Source organism: Thermobia domestica, chromosome 15 (genome assembly GCF_964235325.1).
Source record: "Thermobia domestica chromosome 15, izTheDome1.hap1.1, whole genome shotgun sequence".
Taxonomy (NCBI): Eukaryota; Metazoa; Arthropoda; class Insecta; order Zygentoma; family Lepismatidae; genus Thermobia; species Thermobia domestica.
Genome location: NC_137468.1, coordinates 111610205 through 111632835, shown reverse-complemented (window position 1 = coordinate 111632835; position 22631 = coordinate 111610205).

Here is a 22631-nt window from a genome sequence, read left to right as displayed (position 1 = left end):
TTAGAATTAATTCAATTGGTACAGTAGACTCAGAAACGAGAATCAGGATTTAGAAGCGGCAAAGTCTTTGGCATTTGTGTATGTGCTTTCCCTGCATAGTTAATACAGTGTGATATAAGAAGTGATTAAGAGTTCAAGTTAAAGTATCAGAAGTTAAGGTGGATCACCACCCGGATGTAGTACATATTTTAGTTTGTTCCCTTACGCAATGAAACGTTACGTATTATAAATATTTCACTATAAGATAGAGTTATGTTTCAGCTACAACACAAGACACCGATTCATTTGGTTGTGTTGTCTGATATCGAAAAATGTAACAAATAAAATAAAATATTTGATTCGTTTTACAGTGAGCACACAAGATGGCACTTACTGTTAGATCTTACGAGAACTGCTCAGTTTTATGAAATGTTTAAGTATTTTAAAGTAACGATTTTATTACGAAATAGATACATATATTGTTTGACTGTTATTCGTGTTATATTTCACATTTTATTTAAATATTAATTTACATTTAAGGAAATAGATTTTGAGAAGAAATTTGCACAGAACGCCATAATGCGTTGTTGACAAATTTGTACTTTTACTGTGGTGGTCACAATAAGAGAATTCCTGGATTCTAGCGTTGCAGTTCCAGAAGCGGAACTTAGCTATGAATTGCGGTAAGGGTCGAGAACGAATTTCACCAGTAAGTATTCAAGCAGAATTCCATGATTACTTCCTTTATTGACAGTATCTGGCAACGCAGCACTATTCAAGCAGCGTTTAGCATAGCACCGAGAACACCTAGTGATCCACCTTAATTGCCAGAATATTTATGCTTCGTGACGTTTGAAGTAAGTTCTCAAGAAACGATAAAAGTTCTCAGCAAACGTTAAAAGTTCTTAGTAATAGACACACACACACACTGAATGTCGGTAGGTACACTGATGGAGAACGAAGATGAGCGGAGTTCTCCCACTGAGGCGGTGTTATAACACACACCGAGAAGCTGGTAATTTCTTTCTCTCCATGACTATCAACGAAAAGTTAAAGTCGTAGAAAGAAAACGTAGAAGCCTGGAGAGCGTAGGACTGAGTCATAGCCTCAAGAGCTTACTGGAACCCAGTGTTGTCAGATTCAGAATAACATACTTCCCACTCAAAGCCCTGAAATTTCCCAACCGCTTGCAAAATTTCCCGACAAGAAAGTATATCAATCATTAATTAATTTAATTAATAATTAATGCTTCATTAATTAATCATTATATTAATAACTTCAAGTTAAAAGCAAATAACTATCAGGAATCAATCAGAAGTACATCTTTTCCTGCGGGAGGAGAAATCTATCAGTAAGGCTACTATTCTATTTTCTATCTGTAGCTTATTTTGTATAGAGAGAAATATGCATTTTGTGTGTGTTTGTGTGTGCTACTTCCAAGCATATCTTTTCTTCCTACCCCTCACTTCACCCTAACATTCCTTGAATGACAGGCAATAACAAATATAATAAGCAAAGGGCCATAAACCCTCCCTCCCTTCTTTTTTCTCTCAGAAAATGGATATTGGCGCGATTAACAATCAGTTCTATTTTGGTTTGATTTGTAAACTTCTCTTTCTGTTCTGATTCTTTTAACCTTCAAAAACGTTTCCAATCCATGTACCTATATTATTCCATTAAAAAGAGATGAAGACAAGGAGTAAGAAAGGACGACATTAATGAAAGGGAAGAACAGTTGACAAAATTTGCCATTTCCAACCAAAATTTCCCGCATTCCTGCCAATGTTAAGAATTTCCCGTTTTGCGGGAAATTTCCCGCTATCTGATAACACTGCTGGAATCCTCAACAGACGTGGGAATCACGTCATGAAGAGTTAACTTGAATCCCCCTGAAGGACGACGAACGCGAGTTTCGTGCTTCGAAGAGCGGCGAGAAATAATCCCCCACGAAACGAGCTTGCATAGCCGTTTTGTCCGAGAAAGGGTTCCACACGGCCCTAATCGCGGGCGTGGAGTAAGGATTATCTCCTTCCAATATTAGACATTCGTTTGCAAATAGAATCTTGGTCTATTTCGGATTGGGTGTAAATTATCTTAATGAGAGTTGAGGGTGGTAATTCGGGTTTCCACACATGCGCCCAAGAATAACTGGTCTATGACTTTGGCATCATCTGTACAGAAGTTTAAGAGGTGAACTGATATCAGGTACAAAATTGAGTTTTGGCCGGATATTACAAATTATAAAGTGACACACACACTTGCACGTATGAGTCAAACCAATAAATATACAGTGTATAGAATAAACAGGTATATGAGTTTCAAGTGTCACCAGTGGCGACAAAACTTTATGCGTCTAGGGGATGTTACCAGAACACTTGTACTTAAACAGAAACAATAGTAGCATTCAGAAAAGACACAGAGAACATATAGATAAACACAGAGGTTGGATGTATTTTACACGTGCATTCTGAATCATAGGTCAAAAGGTTAGAGTCTCTTTTTCTTCCCCGCCGTTGCACAAGACAAGGGATCGCAACGCAACAACACATAGCTTTGGATTTTAGCTCTAAGTTACACCAAACTGAATTAATGCAAAATAAACAAACAAACATAAGTACCTTTACACTATATCTGAATTAACCGTGTACCAATGGAATAATTAGATGATAATAAAATTTTGATATTGAATTCATGAAAAAGCAAAAAGTAACCTCGAAAAAATTAAAAATATTCGGACCACTACACTATATTCAAACCAGAAGTGGTTGAAATTAGTGATTTTCGGTTTCAACCTTTATCGCATTAGAACAAAAACAGTAAGGGATAGCAAGTATGTCTAACAACCTTTTGATATGGATTCAGCATCCGAGAAAAAGATTCTATCTTTGCACTTAACACTCTATTGCAACTAGTAGTTTTAGATGTACCATTTTAAGTGTGAATTCCTATAGTTGGTAAGCCTACCGTAGCTTCACACTGTGAAGCGAAACTCACTTGTCTTGTATATACAATATATTTGCAATAGTTCTAGGTAAAGACATGCCACATTGACTTGATCCTTTGTCTTCCATTGCAAGCGCTGCTATCGGCTGAAGGAATTCCACTCGCTTTCTCTCGCTTAGCAACAGCTGAACCCTTATTGGCTCACCGCGTGGGTGTGTGAGGGTGTGAGCTTTAGTTCGCATTTTTGCCACGGCTCAAGACATTTTGGCAGCACAATAGTTTATTTTTATTCAAGTATTGTTATTATTTGTTAATATGTTATCTTAAAATTCAGTGTTTTTATTGTTAAAATCATTTGAGTTCGTGGAACACAGGAATGGATTAATCCAGTTAATTCTGTTTTAAAGGGAAAAACTTGTCTTTGAACTCGGACAGAGTTATGGAATAGATTTATTTCGTATTCGAAGATACCACTTTAATTCGTCACTTTTTTGTATAGATTTTTTTAACCCTGTGGGGAGCGGTGGGATAAATCAGTTCATCTTTTGCTCAGTTGCATCAACCGAAAATTGATCTGTGAATAGAGATAAAACAAAAGTTAATCACCGAAGTGAGCGTAATGCGTTACGCGAAAAGTGATTTCAAAATTATTTCAACAAATCATCGGATTAAGATAAATCGTCGAAAACAGGAGATTAATCCATGTTCAATGTTGTTGTAGGATTGCTTGCAGGAGATCAAGTAAATAATTTTGATATTTGTGTGGTTATTTATGTAGTTATGTGGATATGAATTTCGTTATTATGGTATATTTCAGTTGTCCTTACTGCAAGAAAAAGTTATATTTGTACTAATAATAATTTGTCATTACTACCATGAAACAATTAAAGTATAATACTGTATTTGCACTGTTTCATTTCATTGTCTATTTTATTAAGTAATAAAATTTATTTACTACATTTTAATTGAAGAATTTTAGCTTTTAGTGGCCACCTCGTACAGATGGATATAGTGTAAATGGACTATTTGGGCATGGCTATTTATATAACGTATTCGCCTGTGATTCACATATGTCCCTGTGAGGAGACGACGTTTATACAACGGTAAGTTAGTCTCAGCGTTGATTCGGAGACACCAATGCGAGCGAACGATATGGCCACTAGACTAAACGGTTCGGAGAAAAGAGTTCGGGTCAAAACGTTAGGGAAATATACGCGAGAAACATATTCTAATTGTGCCGTTAGTGCGATACAACTCAAAACCATAAATATTGCTGAGTTGTACAAGAGTACTAATTTAAATATGCAGAAATTGAAAGAATAAGTTAATTATTAGGCGAGGGTGGGGCAAGTGAGACACGTTAAGACGAAAGCGTCAATAACGTACAAGTTGTAACCGTTAGAAGCACGAAACCTGTGACAAAGTAAATAGTAGTGTCTGCTGATATCTAATAAGTAATGCAAAGTGACTGCTAATCTATTGTGATTTAATAAGATAAGAAAATAGAAGATATACCTAGTGGGCCAAGGAAGTCCACCAATGTTTATTACACAACAAATAAAAAAGAAAATAGTTATAATGTGACAAAGTGAAATTACATACGAACAACGAATTATTAACATGTCACTGTTACTGACATAAGCATTCCTAACATTAAATGAGCATTTACTGCGTTCTAAATGATGGTAGTTATTATAACCAACAGGGCTACACATAAGGATTAGGCCTATGACTATCATCCCATAGTCTTCATCAGTACAACAAAAAATAAAAATACCCATACACACCTGCCTTTCTCTCCAGAGTAGGGAAGAGAGAAACTAACGGCAATGGTCGCAAACAAAATTATCCATTCCTGGTTCATTGTCAGTACACTCCTCATGCATCCATTGATTGCACTTCACGCATATTATCTACTCGTCCATATTAATGTCGGCGTATTTTTTGTTGCAATACACACAATGTGTTTTCTTCTTCAGCAGCTGCAACTGAAGAAGTGGCACCTTCATAATTTGTACTTTCCTTCTTACGGTTTTGGGCTTGTCATCACGGTTGGAGTTCATCACGGCTATGGAACCTTTCGTTGATTTTACTTGTTTAGATCGTTGCCTGTCTTCCAACATTTTCTTTTATGGATAGTTGATCATTTCAGACCATTCATACTGCATAGATATGCGCTTCCTTCTAGAAGCAATGTCCTTCTTGGTTGGCAAGGGGATATCGCAATAAGGGGAACGTACGAAGTATTCGGTCCTGCAGTAGGCCGATCAGTACCAACAGGCACAGAAGGAATGCCTGCGCTATTTCCCTGATGTTCTTCTTGTAGATTGCTGGTGCTATCATCATCATCTTTTAACGGTGGTGCTTCTCCTGCGTATCCCTAATGCGTACAGCTACATCATTTGACCTCTCTTTTAAAGTCTGTCTCATATCATTCGATGCTTCAAACTCATTGTCCTCAAAAATATTTGGGTTCATAGGAAATATGCCGGCTTCCTCGAACCCGGGAAATATGCCGGCTTCCTCGAACCCATTATGTTCTTAGAAATGAAAACTCGTAGAAGTGCGTTCTTTATAATGGGACCCATATCATATTCACTTACTCTGTTTCCTGCATGCTTCGTCATGGGCGCATGAGGCAGATGGAGGGCAAGTGCGTTCACTCATATTTTCCTGGTCGCACTTGCCCCACCCTGCACTCAGTCTTTCTTTCGTGCCTGCTCACGAGGCTAGGAATTCTGCACTTCTGCCAAACTTCCATGTGACAACTCAACCTTCGTGTTGTCACACATATTGTCTATTACCCATTAAATCATTAACGATCATGGTTATTCTAAACTCTAATATGATGATATGCTTATTTCAAATTGAATGAAAATAGAAATTGACGTGTTCAGATTTCAATTTCGGGCAGACACTTGCACATCGATGTTCACTTGATAAACAACCGTCTCACACTGAATTCTAGCCTCGTCCAAGATATCACAAATCATATCTTACTGGCGATGTAGGGGTGGACGCGCTTGCCCTCCCTGTCGTACTTGCCCCCTCTCCCCTATATGTTCACGCCTTCAATTTATATTACCATCTTATATCACTACATAATTTTGATACATTACGTAAAACTCTATTTTTATATTTTTGGGCCACGGTGGCTCAGTGGTAGAGCGTTCACCTCTGCTGCTAGGGGTCTCAGGTTCAAACCCTGCTCCCGCCAAGTGAACTTTGTGGTGGACAAACACCATGTGCGTGGGTTTTCTCGGGGTTCTCCCGTTTCCTCCCACTTTCTTCATTCCACCATTTCATTCATTACTCATTATCACTGTCTCCTTTAGCCTAACCGGCATAACCGTGGGACGTAAAACTCAAAATTTAATTTCATTTTCTATTTTTATATTTTAATTCACATCACTTTGGATCACTACACAACACATTGAACACTTTAAATTATGAATTGGAATATATATTTGGCATATAAATTTGGTTGACTCTGTCACGGGCTTAAGCAATACTCCAGACTTGTTTTTGTTCCAGACTTGCCAACTCTGGAAAATAAAAAACCGGCACCCCCTCAAAATTCCCTATGACGTAGGTCTATGTGTGAAGTATCTCTGTTCGGATCCATCCATGGGCAGGAAATACTATCGTGAACAAACGTGCATTAGCAGCTGTATTATGCATACATTACATTCACTAGTATGTACACTTATGTCCAAAATTATTGTCACATGTCTATAAATATGTCGTTGCAGGAATATAATTTGATAATGAATTCGCCCGGTATTTCTTATAATGTTAGTATGCGTATAATCGGCAAAGACGTGTATGTGAAAAATTTCATGTCAAAAGAGCTGTAGATAAGAACAATGAAACGAAAATAAAACTTTCTTGTACATTTAGCAACATTTTGTTTTACTCATTCTAATTTTCGTATTTATAATTTTTTCTTATGAAATTTACCACAAATATACATTTCCCGATTGTACACATAGTATCAGTATTAAAAGTACCCTGCAAGATTATTATCAAATTATATTCTTACAAGAAGGCAGTTATAGATATGCGACAATCATTTTGGACATGAGTGTACATTCACTAATTAGCTTAATAGACACATTGTGATAAAAATTGCCACTTCTTCAAAAATATCAAAACAGATGAATAAATATATGAATCCTGAATTTTAGATTTACAAAATGAAATTTACTCTTTAAACTTATACTTGAATTGCAGGAAATTACTTTTAAGTTCTTTTTCACTGTCAATAAATGTATAAAATTCCTTACAACTAAGTTTCAAATTTTCACTAATACAGTTCCTGACACATCTTTATTTAAACAGATGAACAAAATATATTAATCGGTTATAAATGGTGAAAGGTGACAGTTTTGGATTTACAGAATGGAAGTTACTTTTTAAATTTATACTTCGAACTGGATGAAATTGCTTTCAGAAATCGTTTTTCATTCTTAATATACAGGTGGTGATCAGAAAATGGAAACACCTGTAGTTGGCAACACGTCAGATGTATGGGTTGGCAGGGGTGTCGTGGCGTCCGCAAGGCGGACCGCTGGTGGTGGTGTGTTAGGTCGGTCTCCATACTACGTCAGGCGCAGTGGAACAGCAGTGTCCAGTGGCTGCAGCAGACGGAGGTAGTGTAAAATGGGAGACCTCTCAGATTTTCAGAGGGCAAATTGTTGGTGCGCGGTTATGTGGAGTGAGGGTGACGGTAGTGGCTACTGTGTTAGGTGTGTCGCGTGGGACAGTGTCGAAGGTGATGACGGCCTACACAACACACAGGAAGACCACATCGGGGAAGCGGAACAGTGGGCGGAAAAAAATCATGAGTGACAGGTCACGCCGGGTATTAAAGCGCATTGTCACGCAGAACCGTCGTGCCACTGCGGAGCAAGTGACGGAGGAACTCAATCAGCACCTCCTCCACCCTGTTTCGACAATCACAGTCCGCCGCGAATTACATGACATGAACTTACGGGGTCGTGTTGCATGGGCCAAACCGCTCATCAGGGACCATAACGCTTTCGCACGCCGCAAATGGTGCCGCGACCGTGCAACTTGGACCGTTGAGGACTGGAAACGTGTGATATGGTCGGATGAGTCATCCTTCACCCTATTCCCAACCACGGGCCGTGTTTATGTGTGGAGAACGCCCAAAGAGGCTTATTATGATCTGCAGTGTCTCCGCCCAACTGTGAAACATGGCGGCGGCTCGGTGATGCTGTGGGCTGCCATATCATGGTTTTCATTGGGTCCTGTGGTCACACTTAGCGGACGAATCACTGCCAACGATTATGTCGCAATTTTAGGAGACCACTTGCATCCTATGATCCGGATGTTGTTCTCGGACAATGACGCCATCTTCCAGGATGATAATGCACCCATTCACACAGCTGGCGTTGTTGCAGCGTGGTTTGAGGAACATCGGGATGAAGTTCAACACTTCCCCTGGCCCGCCCAATCCCCAGATCTCAACATAATTGAACATCTGTGGTCCGTCTTGGAAACCCGACTCCGGCGACGATTTCCACCTCCATCCTCTCTCACAGAACTGGCCGATGCCCTGCACGAGGAATGGTGTAAAATTCCACTTGTGACCATTCACGACCTCTATGCCTCCATCCCACGTCGCATCAAGGCTGTTCTGAAGGCGATAGGTGGCCCGACACCATATTAATCTGGTAAGTTGCAATTTCATTCAGGTATTTCCATTTTTCTGATCACCATCTGTATGTATAAAATTCTTTACAAGTAAATTTCAAATTTTTCCTGATACATAGTTCGGCTTTAACTAATGATACACTCAAACGATTTCGCTCATCAGTCCATAAAATGTTCATGACACTAAAAACACGTTCTACAGAAGCATTGCTGGGTGGAATTGCAAAAACGCGTTGAATAATTGATTTTATTTGAGGTGAGTTATCTGATGTACATTTTTCTTTGAAATATTTAACCCATTTTTGGGTACTTGTAAGTACGTTGTCGTGAAGAAGGAAAGATTCTGCTGCACTCAATAGACACACGTCCTCGTAAAGGGAATCCTCGTCAAATTCAAGTCCAAGATTATTTGCAATTTGTCTAATTTCCTTTAGACTTAGCAATGACTTGCTTAGATTCAAGTACGAAAAGTAGTTAAAAGGAGAACCCTCAGTCAAACCATTTCTCTAGGTAAGTTACTGCTCGTAAGTACACGTCAAGTGCCTCTCTTTTAAACTTACAAGCTTCTTGTCTGTTCAAATTCCTTAATCCTTTGTGGTGGGCTAAAGTGAACGTGTTGGGCATAGCCAATTTTGAAATAAAAATACTTAAATATTTGCACCACAATGGTGGAGTGCCCTGAATGGACAGTCCCAAGAAGTATTTAAATTAAGTAATTAACAGAAGTTATGTAAATGAATTATATGAATTACTTGTGATTACTTAAAATATTAAAGATATAAAAGAAATATTCGGTAGAGCTTTTTTTAAAAAAATTTAAGTGATTTGAAATATACAAAATACTCTTTAACTCAGGTAATCAGTGGCTTTACTTCAACTCAGATGCTCCATTGAAATGGTCAGATTACAACCATACACCCTTCTCTGTACATGTTCTTGCCATGCTGTAAAAGAAAAACATATGCGAAATTTTGCACATACCTTAATTGATGTCTGGAATCCGTACAAGAAAGACTTCCATGTTATTTTGTCGAATTTTTAATGTTGATAAAATAGATACTCCACTCCTCCACAGAGATCATACAGATTTTAAACACTGATATTCACACACACACAAAAAGAAATTATTTTATATTCACACGAATATTAAATTGAAGTGACCGGTCGATAAAAAATGAATTATTATTAATTTTTTAAATGAAAATTTGGCCATTATATATTTCTGTTCATAGTTCGTGCTCGTATTGTTTTGACGTCTCACTACACTGGCCACATATGACGCACTTTAAATTTTATTTTTCGAATTATATATATATATATATATATATATATATATATATATATATATATATATATATATCACACGGCAAACTACATACGAGAGTTATATGCTAGTATTCATTGTCCTAGCTGCAGATTCAAAACTCAGTCTCTGCATCTATAAAAAAATTCTAACTCTCCTTTTTTTTTTTTTTTTTTTTTTTTTACATCTCGTCCCGCATCATGGTTGCCCGTAAAGCACAGTTAAGTTCTGAGATGACGTTAAGTTCTGAGACAGACTTACTACTGTTGATATTTCAGATCAAGAAAAAAAACTTAATCTCGAGTAACGTCGCAATTCGGCTATTTAAAATGTGCCTATCTCACAAAACAGACCATTGTCACGATGGGTCTTGCACTAACTATTACAGAGGATGACCTCTGTATATCGCGTCTTAACACCAACTAACTTGCTCCTTCCCTGTCAAACAGTTTTCTTTCAGAGGAAACAACACGATTTTCAAAGGCTCGCTCCTGACTTACCCAAAATTCAATGTATAGACCCTTTTCGCGGACCCTAATGGTTTTGTCGCCAAAATGTCTGGGTAGTACACTTTCATGTAATCTTTCATTTATTCTTAAATTATTATTGCTTGTCATCTGTATTGAGTTTGACCACCGGATAGAGGAAATACTAAGCTTTAAAACGATGTATCATACACTTTGTTATTCAAATGTTAAATACTTGTTTCAATATTGTTTTCTCCGGCGTCACTGTACATTTTCTTTGTAAACAACCTTCCTTGCCGAACCCAGTCCACGTGCGTTTGTTTACCTTACCAGAGTACTCTAGCGGTGATCTCTCGCAATCTCCACACACACACTTGTTCTTGGTTTTTCACTTTCTTTTCACAATAATTATCATGAATCAACAATATATTCTATATTACATTGTACCTAATATTCCTCTGATTATATTTACATAGGATTCCAGCAGTGACATTCAATTTAGAATTAATAATCAATAAATATACACATATCGGCTGCTATGACATTCACGGTACTGCGTATCGCTGTCGTCTCAATTACAGCAATGTCAACACCAAGCACAGTAAAGTAATAAGCTTTTGTTTTAAAGTTAAGGTAACAACAAAAAAATCTTTTCTGACCAAAATTACATCTTATCTTACATTTCTACAATTCTAAATATGTAATAATGCTAGGATATGACTGCATTCATAATTTTCAATGGGGAGAAAACCCACTCGCAGGAAGAGCAGGAGCTCTTCACTGTCGAAACCGCGCTTTGAAGAAAAAAAATATAGGCTGGTTTTGCTGTCGGGATCTAACCCAAGCTATCGAAGTTTCTAGTGTGAAAAATGGTCACTTGACGAAAATCTAACGCCTTATTGTTCCCAAGAATTCTAACCCACTTGCTAAAATATCTGAGCAGAAATACACAAAGGTAATGGGATAGGATCTATGTCGCCAGGGCACTATCTGCAGCAACGTTAGCAACTCTGCACACTTCTACGTAACTAAGTTAGAAGTATGATTTAAATATATGACCTAGATAAAATTTCTCTCATACCACAATTCTTTTTTTAACTTTAGATAGCAATCCTGGGTGCACGTACACAGCTTTTAACTGCTACGGAACATTTTTTTCTTTTTCTTTCTTTTTTTTTTAAACTCAATGGAGCTTTTCCAAGTTAAGTTTTCTTTCCTACATATATTTTTATATTCCAAATGACAATGTTTAATTCACCTATTCTATATTCTAATTAACCTAACATTACATATATATATATAGATATATATACATAAAAGTATATATATATATATATATATATATATATATATATATATATATATATATATATATATAGATAGATAGATATAGATAGATAGATAGATAGATAGATAGATAGATATAGATATAGATATATATGCATAATTTCAAGAATACGTGAAAAGAAAAATACTTCTATCCTAAACTAACTTATATACTCTTAATTAACATACAAATATGTAAATTATTCTAATATTATGCAAAAATTTCGCGTGAAATTAACATAAAAATTCTAAATAGAACATAGCTATATGTGTGCCTCCTATACCTTGATTAACTTTAGAACCAAAGAACTCATTTCGATGTCTATTCTTCGAAGAATTTCTTAATTCATTTTATGACAGAATATACATCACAAGCACTAGTGTCAGTCTTTTCTAAAATCAAAATTGTTTTTTGATAGATAGATAGTACATGGTGGAAAAAATACAAATAACATTCTGCCAGTGTTGGCTCATACTCAGAACTTGGACCATCTATTTGATCACCAACAAACTTCCAAATTGCCCTATCACATTCTTCTTCTCCAACTTGTAAAAGTTCACAATATATTTATCAATGTTTGAACATTTCTGCCAATATCATTATATGTGTTAATATATGTGCTAATATGAGTCACAAGTACTCACACTGGGAATTGAAATAAATCTTCCACAATAAAGGCGGAACTCAACATTTTGTGAGAAGGTAACTCATTCCTTCTACGTATGTATTCTATTAGTACTCACTTCTGTACTACCATCAGTTTTTTGTCCTGCTCTTTGAGGGGATGGTGTTCCTATACGTAGTTCGTAGCCATTCCGCTAGGCGTCACCAGTAGCAAAAGCTTGGGGAAAGCAAGACAACTTACTAGGCAGGTTTACTTGCAAGAAGATTCGTCCATGTAATTAAATCCCCACTAATGAGACAACGTAAACAACAGCGCAAAAGAGAAATTATAAGATACGGTCATCAAAGCGACAAGTAGAAGATGGTTCAGTTTCCATTTTGGAGTAATTTTGGAATGAGAAAATTAGACCTTCGTAAAGAAATATAACTAAAACATCTTGCGACCGGAACGAAAGAACTGCTTCCCCCTGAAGGTAAAATGTAAATTGAAACCAGTGTAGTATATATTTTCTGATTATCTCTAATGGAAATGATGAAACATGATGAATTGCATGTTCCTTACTAATCTTTTGTCCTACAATTTTTCGTGAAAGATATTCCTTTGGGGTTTTGGAACCCATATTTGAGGCAATATTAACGTTACCGAACGTCCCGATTTAATCAGGCCAGTCCTTTCTTTTTGTTCTTGTCCCTACCTTTTTTATCAACTGAAGTTGGTACGCGAAAATCTCCCTGTTGTTCCTTAGTTATTTTATTTTACAAAATCATTGTTCTTCCGTCTGCAAAACCTATAAGGTTCCTTGCTAACACGTAGAATTTAAATTATCGCATAGGCTATGCATATTGTGTCCAAAAGCATTAATATTAAAAAAATTAAAAAAAAAATAAAACAGAAATACGATAACTAATTACTGGTGGTGGTAAAAAAAATCAAAGGTAACTAAAAAGCAATAGCAAGTGGTTCTTTATTCATACACCACAACAATATGCATGACCTGTCATCAGAATATAACGCTCATTATCTTAACAAATAGGGTAAATTATTACTCAGGGGCGGACTGGCCCACCCTGCTACCCTGCAAATGCAGGGTGGGCCCCCTCCACCAATTTTAAAAAGATGTGCTCAATTAAACCTACCAGCATCAAAAGTATGGCAGGGTAACTCCCGCAAACTTGTGTTTTGCATAAAAAAAGACGTAAAGTTAAACTTTCATGAACAGATCTTATTGTTCTTCACGTTTATCGACTTGAAAAGGTTCCGTCTATGAGACAATCAGGCCCTAAAACAATTGCGGGGTTTGTGATACAGCAGCTGTTAAAAACGAGCACGTTAACTACTATTTTCTTTTAATATAAGAAACACAGTAGATTTCAGGCTGTTATTGGATTTGGATACCATTGCCTACTCCGGTCCTTTTACAAACCGGCGAGTGGCGATGTTTTAAAGAAACAATAGTTTCGTAGATATTGTTATTGTGCAAAGTTGAGGTGGAGCCGGAACGCTTTTGAACAGCATTGTCCTCAGACCAAGCTTCGGAGAAAGAAATCGGATCAGGCTTCGTTTTTTTTTTTTTTTTTTTTTTTTCAGTGCGGTAAAGCGAAAAGAAATTAGTCGCCACTATCAACGATTATTTTATACAGGGTGTCCAAGAAGTCCTTCCCTGATTACAGAAATTGATAACTCAGGCTAGAAATAAGATAGAAATATGAAACTGGTGTTGAATTGTTTACAAACTATAAATGTTTTGGTCACATCAGTACACTTCCACATGAGCACCCTTGGTAGCACGTAGCACATCTAGGCGATATTCAGAAAAGACTGCCGCACAGCCTCCACCGTGTCTGCTGAGGTTCTTGGTCGACCAGACCTCGGAAGGTCAGCAACCGACCCTGTGTTCTTGAACTTCTCATAGCAGGCTTTAATGCTCTTGACATCAGGTGGAGTCCTCCCAAATGTTGTCTGGGACTGTCTCTGCACCGTGGTTGGTGATCGTGTCTAATGGTACTACAGGACACACTGTGCCTTCTCCTGGTTGGTTGGCATGGCTTCTTGGGCTTCTTACTTACGTACTACAAACCTAAAACAAAAAAAAATTGAGACTTGGTAAAACAGAACAAACCTAACACAGACAAAAACTTTTATAGTTTGTAAACAATTCAACACCAGTTTCATATTTCTATCTTATTTCTAGCCTGAGTTATCAATTTCTGTAATCAGGGAAGGACTTCTCGGACACCCTGTACAAACCTCAAACAATTACTATGAAGTTGCTGCCCTCGGCTCGTGTTTTATTTGTATATTACATCGAAGAGCAATTCCGATAGCAGCAATTCAATTATTGGAACACCAGTTACGTGTCGTTTGTCGTGGAAGACAGATGTGGTTGTGTCAGTATGGATGGTAGGAGTGATTGTAAGATTACTGTAAAGAAAAAATATAAAAGTGCTGCTAAAAAGCAAGAACACAAACGAAGTTGTGATTTATAAAAAGCTGCATCTGACCCAAAACAACATAGGCTATTTGAATCTGTGAAGCCCCAAGAAACAAATGAGCGTGATGTGACTCATTCGAGTACTGCAGGACAGTTGACAGGTATTTTTTTGTTTTTCTGTCTAAAGTGTTTATAAATTATAATGTATACACCACGTCTTTGGATGATTTCAGTTAATTGTAGCTTATCTTTTCTGGCTATTTTTACTTGAAATTACACAACTTTAACAGGCGAACACGAAATTAACTGAACTGTTTGCTGCCGCGTAGTGCTTTCAAACGGGTCAGATCAGGCTTTCATGAGTCAGGGGTCGAGTCAAGCCTGCTTGAGACACGGGTCGGCTCGGATCAACTTTCTTATGCGCCGTTTCGGCTAAATCCTCGGGTCGAGTTGAACGTCGATCCGACCCCACTCATGACCCGAATAGGTTTTAGCCGAAACGACGCATAAGAAAGTTGACCCGAGCCGACCCGTGGCTAGAGCAGCCCTGACCCGACCTGTGACCCAAGGAGGTTCGACTCGAGCCCTGACCTAATGAAGTCTGACCTGACCCGTTTGAGAGCACTTCCTGCCGGCACTGGACTAAGTAAGCGTTGGTGTAACTTCTAACAGTGCTGAACACTTATGCTGTCAGTCAAATCAGTGTGTATATCGTGTAAATGTTAACTTCCTTTTAGTTATTTAAAGTTAATTTAAAATAAAAGTGTAGTAAAATGTAAAAATTATTTGAGTGTGTTTACAATAAAAAATGATAATGCCAATTACGCACTGTATGAGTTACTATTAAAATGTTCTACTTCAGATTTTTTGTAATTAATGTTTTGCTCTTGTATGAATATAAGGGATACTATTTATGGGTTCGAAGATGAAGTTTTATATGTAATACATATGAAGAATGCCAAGTACATTTTTTACATTTTTATACAGTGGGCCCTCATTTCAGTTTAGCAGGGTGGGCCCTATGGTTGCCAGTCCGCCCCTGTTATTACTACAATATATTTTGTGTCGAATCGATCAAATGCTTCATTACCGTTTCACATCTCATTGTTTAATTGACACTTTATAACTCGAACTTCCTGAACCTTGTTGCGGGAGTTACGGCATTCATCACTGCTATGTGTGGTCTCGGGTTGGATCACAAAACAAGTTAGATTCTAAGATCGATAGTTCGCGTAGCATTACATAAGCATATATCCAGTGGCGTAACATACATTAAGCTTATTCCTGAGCTCTCAGCGGTGCAAGTGATCTTTATTCGAGTAAACTAATCGTGCGTTCATTACGTCGAAATTTTATATTGATTGAAAATTACTTGCGAAACATGGACATACATATTATATAAGTATATAGGTAATTCGAGTTCTCTCTCTCTCTCTTGCCAAAACAAGTCATTCTTAACTTTCTAGTTTTCTTTTGTAATAATTTTCGTACTTTCGCTGCAACATGAAGGATTCAATAGTCAAAAATGTTTTGTTTTTTTTTTCCTGTACGACTTTCGTTAAATTTTGAGTCCATTTTTACCCTACCTTACCTAGTAAAAGTTCTGAACTTTAGAAGTAGACAGACTATGCTAAGTTACTTTTTGGTCGAAATTGAGTTAAGAATACTTTTTTAATAGACTATGTTCTTTCTAGTGGTGTAATAATGTGTCTAAAAGCACCCTACTACTTTGTAACTACTTAGTAAAAGTTTGAAAAACAGTAGGTTTTACTTAAGAACCCGTTTTTCGCTTCTCCTGTAAAATTACGAAATTATGACTTGGTTTAGTTTACCTCTGAGGTCCAGATAATAATAAAATCATCACAATCAACATAATCAACCATTATCAATCCACTGCTGGATGAAGGTCTTTTCAAGTCTTCTCCCCAACTACCTATCTTGGGCAATTCTTTTCCAGGTTCTTGATTTCGTCACATCTTCTTGTATGCCGACGTTTCCTAGGCTGTTTTTGTCTCGTGGTATCCAGTCTAGAATTGTTTTCGTCCATCGGTCATAATTTATTCTTGCAATAAATGCAGCACATTTTCAAGCCCATGTTAAAAATTATTTCATTAGTACCAGTCATTGCCAAGTAATTTATTACTATAGGCCCTATATTTGGGCCACAAATAGTTCAAATCCGCTACTTTTGGAGCACAGACACGGTACTTTTTGATCTTCGGATCTGGCAATACTGACTCAATGATTAAAAACAACACAATGTGAGGACCCACCATTTGGTCTAGCGGCTAGCAGGCATGACTTCGGTTCGCGTGGTCCCGAGTTCGATTCCCGGTGGGGGTACAATTGAACGACCGAAGTGGTTCGGATTGCACTATAATCAGTAGCTCCACGTCTCGTTTAGCTGCCCTAGCATAATCGTGTTACGTAAAACTAAAACAAACAAAACCAAAAATCAATACAATGTGTATTGCTAACTGTAAGTCCTTGAATAATTGCATATAGCTATATGGTACGGATCGAGTTTGAGGTGGTCGGTGGTCAAACTAAAACAAGTAAAATGTAATTAGGGTGTAATTAGAATTTTTAATTAAGCACGGTTGGTTTTAAAGTGTACCGGTACCAAGCCTAAGGCTTAGGGGGAACAACTAGTGTTACTGAAAAGTTACTTATCAGTTACATTTAATTTCAGTTACAATTTGCATTTACATGTATTGCTGGGACGTAAACTTTAACATTGTAAGTAGCCCAAAGAGTAGGAAAAACGTCGTGTTTTGAAAACATTCTTTTACCATAAAGCAAATTACGAGTAATTTGAAGATAGTTTGCAGTTTAGCTACGTTATTTGCACTATATTTAGAATAATATTTAGTAATTTATTTAAGTTGGTAACACTGCTTAAAATAATATAACTGCGACTTGTAATTAAATTCACCGAAAACTATAGAAACAAAGAAAAGGAACAATCATTATAAAAACTTAACACAAATGTAATTGCCATTTTAAGCAATATAAAAATCACTACCTATGTGTTTGTGTATCTCTGAAAAGGTTTGAAATAATTGATGTAAATGGCATTATGAACATTTAAGTCTTTTGGAAGCATCTACATGGGACGTGATATTTCAGCACCTTTTCGAACTAAAGAATTTTTTAAAAAATTAAATTTTCCGTTTCTTGTAACTTTATTCCTTCATCCTTTCGAAATACATTATGCCATGACCATAATATTTGACACTAAGATACAATTGATGCGCATTGCACCGTCCATGCCATTTGAGTTATTAGAGATCTCCAAAATGTTGATATAAATAATCTGTATTGTCCTTTGTTACCCTGAATAATGTATATAGTATTGTGGTTTTATTAAGTATCTAAATTAGAAATTTGTAATATCTTACGTAGTGCATTTGAGAAAAAATAACTTTATATCGCGTTGGCAATACTGCTTGTTTATCTAGTGATATTGCAAAGTATCTAGAAAAAATAATTTCACCTTCAATATTTCACACAACATGGTAGAAAATTTCAGCATGTTAAAGATATATATATAGGCACAGATCCATTGGGAGGGCTATAGGGGCTATAGCCCCCGTTGACGCTCAGGTATACACTCGATAAAATGTGCTTCAACCTTACTTTATTTACACTGGATAAAGCGGCAAATTATGGTTTAACCCCTCTCTTGAACATATACTGGATCCACGGCTATATATACACACAGAGAGAGAAAGAGAGAGAGAGAGAGAAGGCTATATACATCAGCAGTGGATTTTGTTTCGGAAGAGGCTTGAGGAATGGGTAAGAAACATATGTATTGTACGTGCAATACGCAAAATGACCACAAATTTATTTTGGGAGGGGCCTGAGCACGATAGCCGCCCCAAAATACGCGACTGTACACCAGTCAACCGTTCCCATATTATCTAGCACAGGAACGAAACAAATTTTAAGTAAAGGCAATTTTAATAGCTATCAATATCAATATTCGAGACGAGACCGAGACTTTCGAGACTAACCTAAGTCTCGTCTCGGTATCGTCTCGATTTATAGAGGTCCGTCTCGGTTATATAAAATCCATCTCGGTCTCGGTATATAAAAGTTTGTCTCGGTCTCGTCTCGAGACGAGACCAAGAGTAGTCTCGGTCTCGGTACCATCCCTTTCGGGACACATTTCGAAACGAGACATACTAAATCTTGTCTCGCTGATAACGTTAAGGTTGTATCAGTTTATAGTGAACAACATCATATCCATGAATTTCGTCAATATTCTCGCGTTTCCTCCTACATTCGCATTCTATCAATCCTTTTCATAATCATTTGCAGAAGCCGTGATCTCTGGAGAATAAAAAAAAAGAATATACTAATCATTAAATATTCAATTACACCAGATGTCACTTTACTTGGACTCTTTAAGTTCCTCGTTAAAGTTACCCCCAATTTTTGGAGTTTTAATTAATACGTTTAAGACAATGAAAAAAAATTAATGTAGAAAGTGAGTCAGATAACATTTACATAATACTACTGAAAACTGTTTCAAAGCCTTTTCTTATAAAAATGAAATTTTGGTGGGCAGTTTATGCTATCATAATTATTGGGTATCCAATTGAATACGCTATACGAAAAGTTTTCTTTAATTTATTTATTCATGTTATCATATAATAAGTGGATTATCATGCGATAAGTGCGTTTTTTTAACATGAAATAATAGACAGGTGAAATACACATGCAAATATTTTACGTGCGAAAACGAGAGTGGAAATGGTGAACATTATCAATACAGCCAAAAGTGACAAAAACAATGAATATCAGTCAAAACAGATAAACATTTTCGTCATTTAATTTGGTAGTAAACACACTGTTATCAATAGACATCGGACATTTTTTGGGCCGCGGTGGCTCCGTGGTAGAGCGTTCACCTCTGGTGCTTGGGGTCCCGGGTTCGATCCCAGTCCCCGCCATGTGAACTTTGTGGTGGACAAACACCGTGTGCGTGGGTTTTCTCGGGTTCTCCCGTTTCCTCCCACTTTCTTCATTCCACCATTTCATTCATTATTCATCATCACCGTCTCCTTTAGCCTAACCGGCATAACCGTGGGACGTAAAACTTAAAGATTTCATTCATTTTTTTTTCTTGTGACCACACTATATCTTAACGAAATTTTGATATCGAATATTATTTCATCTTATAATTATTTATATTGATGTACATGACAGAACGTTATTGAAATAGTCAAAGATTTCATTTCATTTCATCGGACATTTTTTGTCCGATGCATATTTTGTTTGGTTATATGCATCTCTGTTGAATCCGGTGGGGGTTTCTAACAATAATAATACGTGCATGTAAATGCATATTTCAAAGGTTAAAGCATAGCCATATTAAAGCTTAAGAACATATTCAACTTATTGTATAAGTTTTTATTTCAGATGTATGTTTATAACATGGAATAAATCCAGTTTTACTGTGTATTTTCAATGCATTTACATGTCTATGCAACAGAACGGCTTTTTGCATTAGAGGATGGAAGAATGCCTAGTTTATGGAGGACCAATAATGTTAGCAATCGATCAGCAGAGCAAATACACTTACAATTGCCAAAATGTTACGAGCAAAACGATAATGATAAGGACGTGGTAATATTGTGACATCAATTCAGAAACAAGAGACGTGAGGAATGCTGCTCGCAATCAGTAAATGTTTAGCTGTAGTTGATGAAGTTCGTCACGAGCTCCAATCAGTTCCTAGTAAATTCGGGTACTCTGTGGAAAATAAATTGATAGATGTTATTGCAGAAAGTAGGACTACAAACCAACTGAAGCCATGGAAAACTATCTTCCAGGAATGAATTTTAACTTGTCATAAAATGCAGATACTAAACTTACTTTATAAATATTGTCCAATAACATATATTGATGCTGAGGCCACTTTCTTTCTATAAATGTCACAAACTGACACCCAAAAATATAGAAAAAACATCTTGTGATATACTGTAAGGCTAATTACGGGAAGGAGTAAATCCTTAAAAGCGAACACTTTTTTTTTTCAGTGGAAACGTGGACTGTGTGTTGTCGTATCCAGTTAGATGTGTTTGTTTTAATCTCATAATTTGTGTGGAATTTAAAAAGTTAGAAGTATGCAAACTGTAGCTGCCATAAACATTAAATCTGAAGAGAAGTCTCTGAAAGATAAAGTACACTTTCGATGTTATACTTCACCTACAAAGCTTTGTCACATCTTTGCTGCATGTTCGAAAATGTCCTATTTTATTGCAGTTTAGTGTATATTAAGACCATATTTTAACACATTTAACAGCATAGTTGCATGCATATTTAATGAATTTTATGTGTATAAAAATCCGATGTCTAGTTATCAATTCGGTTGTAAAAACACCTTATTTTTGCCGTCAACGTAACAACAATATCTATCAGGAAATATTTTTGTCATCAACGTAACAACTATATCTATCAGGAAATTTTATTTTTGTCATCAACGTAACAACTATATCTATCAGCAAATTTTATTTTTGTCATCAACGACGTAACAACAATATCTATTAGAAAATATTACTTTTGTCATCAACGTAACAACAATATCCATTAGGAAATATTATTTTTGTCATCAACGTAACAACAATATATATTAGGAAATATTATTTGAACTTTCTAGGTTCAAAAATACAGTGTCAAATAACTTCTCGAAAGCAAAAATAATTTAGAAAAACAAGAACAATAACTTATATACGCGTAGAAAGGCCAAACTTTTCAACCAAAGCATCATTCATCAACCAGAGTTTCGAACAGGGATGCAAATAACCACTCACCCACTCGCCCAGGCGAGTGGTTCATTGGTGCGGACGAGAATTTAATACCATATCGAAGGTAAGTAAATGATTTCTATTGTGGGATGTAAGCTAGTAGCTTTTCTTGGGCTAGTAAAACTTTGTTGCTTATTTGCATTCCTGGTTTCGAAGTAACAATGGAGAAGCTTCTGGAAATCAATCGCCATGACATTAATTACAAAATCAGAAAAAAGTATAACTAGCAAGGGACATCACCCATTTGTCCGGCTCCGATTTCAATGATTTTTTTTTTTCATTTTGTATTCATTACTTGTGATGACAGAAATTTTTGCCACGGTGCATGTTTTCTAATTTTCTATAATTTTTAAAGGTTGTGATGTGGTTAATAGAGATTACTGCAAAAGTCCCTTACTAACTCTTTGTAAACGGAGTGTTAATGAAAAAACAGCCATGTAGATACATATAAGGCTTAGGGGAAGTCGTATGGTAGGTATCTTGACCTTGACCGCAGCCATCTTGAAATCCGCCATTTTGAATTAAGGTCAAGTTTTTTAAATGGGAATAGAGTAATATGATACATAATTTCGGACTAGAATTTAATCAGGAAGACAGTGGTGAAGTTAGTTTTAAGATACGCTCATTTGAGAAAAAGTTACAGGCATATTAATTGTTTATACTTACTATGTGCGTAAGTTCCTTACCTCCGCTTCTAACCCCATATTAATGATAATAAGTGGATAAAAGCTTCGGTAATACATATTATGCGTAGGGGGAAGTGATACTGTAAGGGTATCGTTGACGGCCGCCATCTTGAAATCCGCAATTTTGAATTTGGCGTGGGAGACCCGGGTTCGATTCCCGGCGGGACCTCATGTGGTTCGGATTCCACGTTAATCAGTAGGTCCACGTCTCATATAGCCTCGCTGCTGAACGGGACGCTAAACTAAAATCAACTCAACTCAACGCAATTTTGAATTAAAGTGGAGTTTGAAAAATGAAAACCATAGCATGTGACACCTCATTTTAATAGTAAATTTTCCCCAAAAGCCAATGGTGTGTTTATTTTTGTTCTAT